Below are 13495 nucleotides of genomic sequence, written 5' to 3'. Positions count from 1 at the left end.
TTACAAAATGAATATTAATCGAGACTCAAATTTGACGAATGTCACAGTATCCCCAACTTTTTGGAAATTTCATCCCGAAATTAAAATAAATTTAAAGAAAAAGTAATTATTAACGAATATTGCCTTTAGTAAGATAATTGCGTGAACAAATTTTAAGCGAAAGAGTAACATCAAATCCTTGCATGACTCGAAAAACGCTACAAACGAGAAACATAATGAAGGCACTTATATATAGGATGTACCAGCGGCGTATCCACCATGCCCTTATCATGATTCACATTTTTATCATTCTTTTGCTATCATTCTCGGGTCTGATTTATCACACACAACCTTACTTACTATGGCTTTCATACGAGGAATTTGATAATTAAGTGTGCACCCATAATTATTTAGATCGTCGTATGGTACACATGGTTCGTCCCATTGTGTGGTTTAAAAAGACATATTTATATATTTTTTCGTGAAATCATAAACATTTGAAACGTGCATAAATCTGTTGGATTTTATTAATGAGAACTCTGATAAATGGAAATGTGAAATCCAATAAGTGAAACGAGAATCCAAAGAGTGACAATGAGAAACCCGAAAGGTGAGTACATGATGTCGGGGTAAACAATGTTACAATTAATAATAGTGTGCGATGAGTTTCATACGTGAACAACTTGAGGTTAAAAGTAATTGAGAATTCGATTGCGCGAAAATCACGAGAATGAGGTGAGTTTCTTTGGGGTGACGCATGCGTTTATCAATATAAATAAAATAGTATTTGATTAACAACCAAAACAATCAATAAAACGTGATAAAACGTGAATACGACCTCTATTGCGAAACCATTTATATAATCGTCATTATAATAACGGTTTCTAATAGCACCAAAACTTGTAGACAGCCGCACATAGGCCGTTAATAGATTAGATGAAATGATATAGAATAATGTATAGAATCGCGTCATGCTTGAAAAGCATAAATGCTCAAATATGAATAACATAGTTATGATAATATCGTTTAAAATAATAATGAAATATTTAGTGAAAATTTGATGTTTTGAAAGTATTGCAAAAATTGTTATTGAATAGTTTGCAATCGGTCACGAAAATCCAAAACACAAAAATGAAATCTCATGTGCATAATATTGTCATCTAAACATCTCATCAAATGAAAATAAAATCAAAATAATTGTGAGACTCGAATTTAATGTTGAAATATGTAAATCGCGTAGCGTATAATAGACTAAAACCGAAAATGACGTCTTAAGTAAGGCCGTTTTATTGTTTCTATGAAATGTACATAATAACAAAGCATTGCGGTAATGCATTGCTAGGAAAAATATTAAAATCATTATTAAATGTAAATCTTGTAACCCAAATTGTTAAAAGAGTTTGTACACATAAAGTTATTGTGATGAAAATAAATTATATAAAGTGATGATGCTTGCGATAATAAGAGGTAATAGTCGCGTAAATCGTTATTGAACAAAATTCAGGTCACAATATGAAGCATAAAGAATTTATAAATGCGTCCCAAAAAGTTTCGTAAAGCCAAGGTCATTGAGTTTATGCAAAATGATGAAAGTTGTAATTTGTTATTGAATAAAACTTACATTCAACATTTAGAATGAAACCACGTATTTATAAAGTTATTAATAGATTTATCACCTTAGGTGACTATATTTAAAGCCTGGAAATCATACATATAATCGTCTAATAATCTTTAAATACAAATACTCATATTAAAATTTTGTTGTCATGAAAAATCTTAAATTTTTGAAAGATGATTTATAAGATTTGGACGATATGTAAATCGTTAATCTTGAAAGAGGTTATAATTTAAAAGTGATTATTTGAACACATAAGGTTGTTATAAGTACACTAGTTGTATATATATATATATATATATATATATATATATATATATATATATATATATACATAAAAAAAATTTAGGGAAAAATGAAGCTCGTGTGTGTATGGAGGGGTTTTAGGCTTCGTACGGTGAATGGTTTGGAAGTTTAGTGGTGTGTGAGAGTGTTTAAGTCGGCTTGGATAGTTGAGTTTTCTTGAGTTGGATCGATGGAGTTTGTTGTGTTTTGGTCGTTTGAGTGGGTTAGGCTTAACTAATTTGTGTGAGTAGTGATTGGGCTAATAGGTGAGGTTTGGCTTATTTGAGCTTGGGTTAAGTTGATGGGTTGGATAATTTGATCTTGGCTAGTTTGGGTTAAGATTTGGTTTATACATGTATTTTGTAAGGATTGTGTGGATTGGTATTTTGATATCAAACTCTATATTGGGTGGGAACGGTGTGGCTATATGGGTCGTGATTTAACATAGCAAGGATCGAAAGATCGAGTCATAGTTGGGTAAACTTTGGTTTGTATATGTTCAAGGCTTTTGGTGAATGTGTTTGTCGTGTCTTTGAAGCATTTGGATTGTTTGAGAGGTTTTCGTGGCGTAAAGGTGTTGGTATTTAAGGCTTTTTGTTGGGTTAATATTGCATATCTTGGATTTTGCATGGGGCTTCAGTTGGTGAGGGTATACTTTTGGATGTTTAGGTTCGTTCATATTGAGGAAAGACTTGAGTACGTGGGAAGGATTTTGTAGTGGAAGGATGGTTTCATTTGAGACAATAGTTTGAGAGGGAATACGGGTGTTTGGAATCTTGTAGTTGCGTTTAGGGAGATTTTTGACTCATAATATTTATTATATTGAAAATATCATAATTTATAAATAATGTTTGAGATATCCATGAAAATTCTGATAATTAAAATAACATGTTAATATATATATATATATATATATATATATATATATATATATATATATATATATATATATTATATAAAAAGATTTTCTTTTGGGATCCGAGCGTGTGAATCACTCAAAATTTTCTTTTATAAAGATTAAAATAAAATTTTTTTTTTGCTTATGAGGAAATTTAAAATACGTAAATTGAATGTTAAAATTTGTTATGAGGTTTCAATATTAAATGATGAATGTCGTTTTGAGAATACAAAGTTGTGAAAAGAAATTTTTTTTTACCAAGTTCATTATTTAATATCGTGTAACGAAAATATCATGGTAAGTTAAAATGACCCGCATTGTAAATTGAGATATCACGAGCGGATGATATTTTTTGTCTTAAAAGTAAAATTTCTTTGAAGTTTTGCATGAGAGTTTCAAGAAGATTACAAGCTATAAGTTTGTGACTTTCTTAAGAGATCATGGAAAAACTATCATAAGAATTTTAAAACGCGAAAAATCGTATGATGTAAATTTTTATTTGCGAAAATTTATAATGAACCAAAGATTGCATGATGAAAGTTGTCATGAAAATAAATTTGGGTAGCGAAAATTTTTTTTTACCATGTGTATTATATAATGTGGTGTAATTTAAAATGTCGTGAGAAGTTTAAACAATTAAGATTTTGAAGTGATCGTCCAAAATTACCGGAATAGTAATAGAAATAAAATTTTTGTACAAGGACTTTAAAGACAATTTAAAGTTTATACAATAGGAAAAATTTACTTGAAAAGTTGAGGTGAAATTTATCATAAAACTTTCTTAATATGATGAAATTTATATAATTAGATTTTTATTTGTAAATCATCTTAATGAAAATAAATTGAATATTAAAAATCATTATGAATAGATCAAACTCTATATATACATATATTTATTTATTTATTTTTTATTATTAATTTTTATTTATAACGTAGAGATTTTAATGAACGAAATTTGCAATAAAAATCTTTGGGAAATCAAAATGAGATAATTGGTGTAAAATATTACCATATAAAATCAAGATATAAAAGAATTATTAACAATAAGAAAAATATAACGTTTATAAATGAAGACTTGTTATAAGAATTTATAACAAAATGAAGGAAAAATTGCTTAAATTCTTGAAACGTAATAATAATGTTTTAAGATTTAAAGGCGGAAAAATCGTGCATGAACCACCATGACTTGATATTCCGACACTAAAAAAACCTTTATTACAAAAATACCATGTTGGAGTCTATACGTGTGCACGTACCATCGCGTCTTTTTCATGTCTTCGACTCAAATAATGATTGTAACAAAAACAATAAATCATAATACAACGTCATGTCAAAACGCTAGTCCACGTACCATCGCAGTTCTATTGTTTTGACACCAAAAATTAGGATGGCGAGCGGAATGCTTGCATTCGACTACTTAAAGTGGTCATCTCATATGAGACAATCTTTAAGGAGATTTGAAACAACGGGACCCAAGTTAAGCTCGTGATCCATAAAACACAATAAAAACGAATGTTTTTGCGTTTTAAGGTAAGGATACCTTGGAGTACTATGAAAGTGTGTGTATGTGTATATTTATGATTTGATAAAATTAATAAGTATATAAATAAACAAGTGTATTGAACAATCAAGTAGGGTAAACACGTATAGGCAACACGTATAAGGACCCTAAAGTAGAGACTATACTAGGTCGTTACATCTAACCACCTATCCTATAGTCTTATGGCTCTGATACCAATCTGTCACACCCCAACCAAAGGTGGCAGAACATGCCGGGGTGCAACCAATTGCCCAAATACACAAGACACTATTTAAAATGACAATATTTAATCAACACATTTTGTTTCATAAATTAATAAATAACACATCTCGTTCATATTGTTCGTCTTACTAATACCCTAATAGTCTTGAAGATATTTTTCGTCAAGTCCTCGAGTCAACAAAACTCAAACCTGTAACCTTTCATAAAATAAAGTTTGTCAACACAAAGGTTGGTGAGCAATTCATAAGTTTGAGCATATAAGTATATAATAATAAAAAGCCACAAAACTTGTATACGAAACGATAAATAAAAGCCATAATATGGATAATATGAGATCGCTAACACATTAGCGACACCTGACATAAGAGAATACTAGATGGTTCAGGATTTTTAAATGAGGTCGTTAATAAGAATACACTAACGGCACCGTGCTATAAAAGAATACCAGATAGTTCACGGATTTATGAATCAACCAACCAAAAGCGGTAAACACATAAGCACACATAAGCATGTAAGCATAGAACACCAAATCGAGCAATTATTTAAGTAAAGTATACAATCACGTTTGCGGGTTTAAGATTCAAGTAAATAAAGCATTGAGTTTGATAAGTATGAAATGTCACCCCAAAATGAAAGATGGAAAACGGGGAATGAAAGTACTCACCTCGATTGACGAATCGAGAACTAATAAATGATTGACATATAGAAAGCTTGTGAACGAAACGAACGAATCCGACTAGAAAGCTAATTGAAAACGAATAAATAAAATATATTAATGAACTTGAACTTTAGTTGAAATTACATTTGAAACAATAAACGAGAAGGTTCAGTTGTTAATCAGGTTATCAGTTAATTTGCTAACGACTAGGAACTCACACTTAATTGATAAGTTAAAATAAAATAATATTATTTTATTGGGCTTTTAAATAACTAAACCATTATTAAATAGAAACAGATAGGTTTAAATCAAGAGTTCGGTTTTATATAACTGAATAGATAATAAAGCTAATAATGATGTTATTAATGATAAAGATAGTAATGATAATAATGACTTTAAAAATAGGGTATATATATATAAGATAATAATGATAATAATAATAACAATAATTATTTTTAATAATACCAATATAGTATAATAATTATAACAATTATTATTAATAATAATACTAATATTAATAGTTATAGAATAAAAATCTTTGTATTAATTTAAAGTGTTGTTGATAATAATAACAATAGTAAGTAATATTGATAGTAAAAATGATATGATACTCTATGTTGGTTCGATTTCTAAACAAATTCATAAAATAAATATAATAATATTATAGTTAACAAATAAATGATATAAATATGATTTTAACAAATAATAATATGATCTTTATTAATAATAGCAACTTTAATATTTATAATACTAATGATAATAATAATAATATTAATAATGAATACGTATCATAGTAAGTTTAACATAAAAATACTAATAAAAATTTTTATGTAATAATATTAGCACTAATAGTAACCATAATTTGTTAAGAATAAAAATATCACCAAAATTGGTCTAGGGTGAGACGCGAACCCGGCTGTTCATATTTTACCCAAAATCAAATCAACTCCATACCCATCCAACCCGTTTCAAAAATATAACCGATAAACAAAACTATTATTAACAATTTGGATCTTAAAAAATGATAAGCAAAAACCGATAGCACCAACTCCCAAAATTAATTTACCTGTTAGTCGTATATGAGTTCGTGGCTCTACACCGAGAAGAAACCAAGCCGAACCCGCTGGAGACGAAGAAAAACAACATATGGCTTGCCAGTACTCGAACTCGGCCCCTGGCCGGCTCACTGGGGAACTCACACCCCAAGCAACCAGTTGAGCTAAGTTCCAACTTGGTTATAATCTAGAAACACAACTTAAAATATAATAACTTATTTTGACCCAAAACTGATTATGAACCCGAGGATTACAATTTTTAACCTGATGTAAGATTTCTTAATTAATGTTAGGGTTATCAATCAGTAGATTAGGGCGAACATGCTTAATGAATTAATTACCATAATCAATGATCCATTGATCAAGAATGGCAAATATGAAGTCGCGCTCATAATGACGACTGGTAATGATCCTTGCATGCCACGATAATCTAATTAGGCATATGGCTTTTATTCATGAGATGAATATGGAGCTTCAGACGAGATTAACTGAATTATTATGGGTTCTAATTCGTATAACCATAATTTGTTAATGACGGCTCAATATATATATATATATATATGCAAACCCGATCATTTTGTGTTCATATCCTATAATTGATACGTCGGTATGAGTTATAATACACTGATACATGATCTTGTAATATTTATTCCGATTATACAACGAGAATTGATGCCCAAGTAATCTCTACAGGTCAGGTTTGGATCCAAAACGGGTCTAGAGTTAATATTAGGGTTTAAATGTAAAAATAATACTTCAATATTCATAAGATTATGTTGGTGCATAAATGTCAGTAGTTCATAGTCTAATGTCTGTAATCGAGTCTGTAATATTATTTATGTTTTTGTTTAATCGAAGTTGTTAACAAGTTCGCCTAGGCGAACTTGTTAAACAAGCGAAGTTATGGACAACTTCGCCTGAACATATCAGGCGAAGTTGTCGTGTATATAAAGTCCTAGGTTACGGGCTGTTTAGAGTAGAGAGAGTATCGTGAAGTTAGTCGTTTGAGTTAACCGAGAGTCTGTATCAGTGATTCATATCACGTGAGTTCAGTTATTAATATATAACGTGTTTCGGTTTATTCGTGTGTGTTTGTTTGGTTGGCTTTCTACGCTCGTAACGATCTACGCAGGGATTCCGCACCTGAGTAGACCGGGATATCTCGTGTGATCCGTCCAGGGAACCTACAATTGGTATCAGAGCATTTGCTCGATTGTGTGGTTCGGGATATTCACGCGGGTGTAGAATTCGTCTCGTTTCGACTATTCGAGGGACGTGTTTTCGGTGTTTTTGATCATTCTTACCTCCTACCATCGTGTTCAAGCCTTTACACCGTCAAAAACCTCGTTAAAATCCGATTTACAGATCTGCAGAAACTTCGTGTTCATCAGGCGAAGTTGCCGTCACTGTGCGTAGGGTTTCGGCGAAGATATAAGGTTGAGCGAAGTTATCCACAACTTCGCCTACCTTCTCAAGTTCGCCTATTTCAAGCGAAGTTCTCTACAACTTCGCCTACCTCTTAAGTTCGCTTACCTTAAGCGAAGTTAAGAATCAGCGAAGTTAATCAGCAGTGTTATCAGCGAAGTTCTTCAGCGAAGTTCTCTACAACCTCGCCTACTTCAAGCGAAGTTATCCTTAACTTCGCCTACAGTACTTTAATAAAAAAAAAAATTTAATTTTTCAGGTTTCTTACTTTTCTGGAAAGATGTCGTCGATCAACATCTCTGAGTTAGTGAAGATGGAAGTTGAAGCAGGGTCAGCTACCAAGGCCCCAAGATTGCTGAAGGGAACCGATTTCGTTGCATGGAAGGATCGGTTCATACAATACGTCAAATACCAGGATGCGAAGATGTGGGTATGCATCCAGGATGGTTATATTCCACCAGTTATGGAGTATGAAGGTCGTGATCAAATTAAAAAGTAACGAAAATGGAAGAAGAAGAGAAAAAGATGTATGAGGCCGAGAGCAAGGCTCATGCTGCTATTACTATGGCTCTTCCTCAAGAGATCCTTCATACGTTCAGAAAGTATACGTCAGCAAGAGAGCTTTGGGAAGCTCTTGAGAACATATTTGAGGGGAATGTAGGAATCCGTGCTTCAAAGATAAAATTGCTCAAAACCCAATTCTCAGTCTTCAAGTATTTGAAGAATGAATCCTTAGATGATATTATCACTCGATATTATCATCTGATGACTGAATTGAGCAACTATTCTATTTCCTACCGAGAAGAAGAAATAGTCGAGAAGCTTCTAGATGCTCTCCCACCAAAATGGGAGATGTACACTGTGCTGATGAGGGAAGACAAGGACTTTCCCACATATGATCTTGAAACGGCAGTCAACAAGCTCAGAACCTTTGAGCTTAACATGATCAGAAAAGAGACACCTATGGATCAGGTTCAAGATCCAGGTATGTATGGAGCTAAAGTCAACACTAGCTCAGGATCGAAGACTGAATCTGCTGCCTACTACACAAAGGGAGAGTCGGGCCCCAAATCATCACATGAGGGGCATGTGTCAGTTAACACAAATGGGGATGTTTGCTATGTAGCAGCTGGATCTAGTGGTTCTCAACCCCAGGTAAGCAAGAGTAGTTGCTCTCCAAGTTCTCCCAGCAACAACTACTCTAAGATGCCTATGAGTGTCAAGTCTGCTGAAGAGCAGTTTGGTCTCTATGCTTCTTTCATTGCTTCCTATGAGAACTACATTCAAGGGAAGATTGTTGATCCAGCTATGTTGGATGAAGATTACGATCAGATTGATGCTGACGACATGGAAGAAATGGATTTACAATGGCAAATGGCCATGATCGTGAGAAGAGTAAAAAGGTTTATGAGAAAGACGGGAAGGAAGTTTGTCGGTGGAAAGCCGGGGTTTGACAAGACAAAGGTGAGATGCTACAATTGTCAACAAAACGGTCACTTTGCAAAAGAATGCAGGAATGAGCGTGTGGAACGAAGTCAGGGTAGGTCTCCACAGCAAAGTGAGGGTAGAAAAGATTATAGTGCCATGATGTCCAGAGAAGATGGTGAATACAACTGGAACCTGCTGTCTAAAGAAACTTTTGAGCAGGAAAATTTGGCAAAGGTAGAAACTGAAGAAAGTGAGAAGGTTACCGGAGAGGAAAAAGCTCTAATGGCAGACGTTAATGACCAGCTCTCCGAGGTATGTTCTAAACCAACTTGTTCAAAATGTGAGAACTTGTCTGAGCAACTAGCAACCATAACCGATCAGTATGTTAGGTTGGATGCTGAATTTAAAACCTTAAAAGAAGATCATCACTTTATTAAATCAAGAGAAAATAATTATAAAATTAAAATAAAAGCTTGTGAAAAAGATGTTAAAAGTCTAAAAACAAAACTTGCTGAAAAAATTGAAGTGATTGATTTAAGTTATGAAGTTTTGGAAGAAAAGACCAAACTAATTGCTGAGAGAGAAAAACAGATTGCTGACCACCAGGTGAAAGTGGTGGAACTGAATCGAAAACTGGAGCAGTTCAGAAATTCTTCTGCTATTCTTGATCACCTTGTTAGTGATCAAGGTTCCTCTGCTAAGAGAGGAGGAATCGGTTATCATGAGGTTCCACCACCGTACAATCACAATTACACTTTTAACCCTAGTGTTCAGAAATCTGTTGATTTTGAGGTTGCTCAGACAGTGCCAATTAAAGTAACTGTTAAAGAACCAAATGTTAGTAGAGGCGAAACAAGTTCGCCTGTTTCAAGTGTTGAAATTTCTGATCAGAGTCCTGTCTCGTCAGATTCGGATAAGTCATCCGAGTCTGGTAAGGTAAAAGAGGAGGTTGTGTTACCCAAGAGTGGAGAAAAAGAAAAAATGAATAAAAAGAGTACTCCACTAAACCCGTACGTCCCACCATATGTGAGACGAACGGCCGGTAATATAGCCTCGACATCAAAAACACCGGTGGATAAAAAAGTTGAGCATAGGTGTTGTTTTAGATGTAATCAATTAGGACATCTTGTTGCAAATTGCCCTCTGAAGCAGCGATTCAGAGGTGTAAGGCCTACTAAAGCTGAGAATAGACCTAATAGTAATTATCATGCTCCTAAAAATGAAAACCATTTAATATTCAAAAATGTGACTAATTCAGGTTTTCATAGAAACAAATCTCAGTTTTACACTGCTAATAACCAAACCACAAGCTATAATTCTTTCAATTCACAGAGGTTTGGTAGGCCTCACAATCAATCTTCAATGAGATATCCTAATGGAACTTACAGGAATTATCGAGATACTAACTTTGGAAAGCCAAAGTTTGGGATGTATAGATCCAAGACCAATTGGTCTTGGATCCCTAAATTCTAATCTTTTGCTTTATTGTGTAGGAACAGTTGAACAGGGCTGCCAACAATCTTTGGGTTGTAGATAGCGGCTGTTCCCGGCACATGACGGGTAACAAATACTTGTTACACGATTTGAAACCTGTTCAAGAGGGAGAGTTAGCTTTGCCGGTGAAAGTGGTGGCAAGATTACTGGTATGGGAACGGTGTCAAACGGAAAGATGACTTTGGAGAAGGTTAACTTTGTAGAAGAATTGAAGCACAATCTGCTGAGTGTGTCGCAGATCTGTGATAAGGAGTACACCGTTCATTTTAGAAAGAATGAGTCGATTGTGTTGAAACCTGGTTTTCAGATACCAGAGGAGTGGATTGTGATGAAGGCTCCACGTGAAATAAATACATACATTATGGATATGAGATCAACTGAAATGGCCACGGCAGAATCATGCCTTATGACAAAAGCGAGTGAATCAGAGTCCGAATTGTGGCATAGGAGAATGGGGCACATTCATCTTCGGAAGATGAACCACATTGTCTGGAATGGACTTGTGCTGGGCGTTCCCTTGAAGAATTTCAATTTTGAAGATAAATGTATAGCGTGCAAGAAGGGAAAGCAGCACAAGAAATCCCATATCACCAAGAAAGTCAATTCAATTGCCAGTACTCTGGAGTTGCTTCACATGGATCTCTTCGGTCCCGTGAATGCAAAAAGTCTAGGAGGAACTTCTTATTGCTTGGTGATCACTGATGACTACTCACGATATTCGTGGGTGTATTTCCTGAAATCAAATGACGAAACGGCTCAGATGGTGAAGAATTTGATTACCAAAGTTAAGAACGTTATGGATAAGAGGGTTAAGTTCATCAGGAGTGACAATGGAACGGAGTTCAAGAATTTTGAGATGGAGATCTTCTGCCTTCAGAAAGGGATTGAACACCAATACAGCGCTCCGTATACACCGCAACAGAATGGAGTGGCTGAAAGGAAGAATAGAACATTAATTGAAGGAGCCAGAACTATGCTGGCTGATTCGAAACTTCCTGTGGTGTTTTGGGCTGAAGCTGTTGCTACAGCCTGTTATGTTCTGAATAGAGTCTTAACTGTTAAAAGACTTGGTAAAACGTGTTATGAGCTTATGCATGGGAGAAAGCCCAACTTGAGTGGTCTTGAACCATTCGGGTCCCCTTGTTCGATTTTGAAGACAAATTCTAAATTTGGTGAAGTAGCCGATGAAGGAATCTTAGTCGGTTATGTTGTTGGGACTCCCAACAGACGTGTCTTCAATACATCGACCAGCAAGGTTGAGGTGGTGTGTAACACCGATATCACAAGTTACCAACCGCCAAAACCAAGCAACGGACCTTCTGAGTTTTTCGACTATGTTAAACTTTTTAAGTCTTTTAACATACCGTATTTGGATATTGCTGAAGAAGAAGAGAGAGTTGCTACGAAGATGATCCTTGATGAGGAAGAAAACCTATTGCAAAGACAGCTGATCGATAAATGTCAACCTTCCTCATCAAATGCTGTCGATACCCCTGCTGCCTCGACTGAAGAAGAATTTTCAATCCATTTCACTCTCAGCATGAAACAACCATTGACGAGCTCTCTTCTAACTTGGAAGACAATTTGCATGTCGGTTCTGTTCCGACCACGAGAATTCATAAAGATCACCCTTTGGAGAATGTGATTGGTGATGTGTCCTCCGGTGTACAAACAAGACGTAGCTTGAATGAGCACACCTGTGTTTACACAAGCATCAAGGAGACAGGGATAATCAACGAATGCTTGTACACCTGCTTTATCAGCCAGATTGAACCGAAGAATTATCAAATGGCTCTCAAGGACAGCTCGTGGGTCGAAGCCATGCAAGAAGAGTTGGCTCAGTTCAAGAAAATGGAAGTATGGGATTTGGTTGAAAAACCGAAGAATGTGCATGCGATAGGCACAAAATGGGTGTTTAAGTGCAAGAGAGATGATAAAGGGATTATCATAAGAAACAAGGCGAGGCTAGTTGTGAAAGGATTTAATCAACAAGAGGGGATTGATTATAATGAAGTGTTCGCTCCTGTCGCAAGGTTAGAAGCCATTAGATTGTTTTTGGCGTTCGCTGCTTATAAGAAGATGAAGGTATTTCAGTTGGATGTGAAGAGTGCGTTTCTGAATGGGAAAGTTGATGAGGTAGTGTATGTTGAGCAACCTCCGGGTTTTCCTGACCCAGACTTTCCTGATCACGTGTACAAGTTGAGCAAGGCATTGTATGGACTACATCAGGCACCTCGTGCCTGGTATTCAACTTTATCAGATTACTTGCTTGAAAATGGTTTTGAAAGAGGGAAGATTGATAGCACGTTGTTCGTTAAGAGAGAAGGAAGCGACTTCCTGCTGGTGCAAGTCTACGTGGATGACATTATCTTTGCTGCATCTAAAGTCTCCATGTGTCAGGAGTTTGAGGACGTCATGAAGAAAAGGTTTGAAATAAGTGCTATGGGTGAACTAACTTTCTTTTTAGGATTGCAGGTTGATCAGAAGAAGGATGGGATGTTCATTCATCAGACCAAGTATGTCCATGATGTGCTCAAACGCTTCAAGATGGAGGACAGCACTCCATTCGACACTCCAATCTGCGTCAATCACAAATTGGGTGCTGAGTCAGACGGTGATGCAGATGTGGACCCAACTCAGTATCGGGCTATTATAGGTTCTTTAATGTACCTAACTGCTTCTAGGCCTGATATAATGTTTGCTGTTTACCTTTGTGCTCGTTTTCAGGCAAACCCAAAGGAATCTCACATGAAGGGTGTGAAGAGGATCTTGCGGTATCTCAAGGCAAACCGAAGCTGGGGTTGTGGTACCAGAGAGGAGGAGACTTGGAGCTAGTCGCTTACACAGATTCTGATTATGGAGGGTGCAATCAGAGTCGAAAGTCAACAACTAGAGG

Source organism: Bidens hawaiensis, unplaced genomic scaffold, assembly GCF_021521415.1.
Source record: "Bidens hawaiensis isolate Kalapana, Puna unplaced genomic scaffold, B.hawaiensis_p1.1 tig00040110_1, whole genome shotgun sequence".
NCBI classification, from domain to species: Eukaryota; Viridiplantae; Streptophyta; class Magnoliopsida; order Asterales; family Asteraceae; genus Bidens; species Bidens hawaiensis.
The sequence above is the reverse complement of the archived record's forward strand: the minus strand, read 5'-3'. Positions refer to the sequence as shown.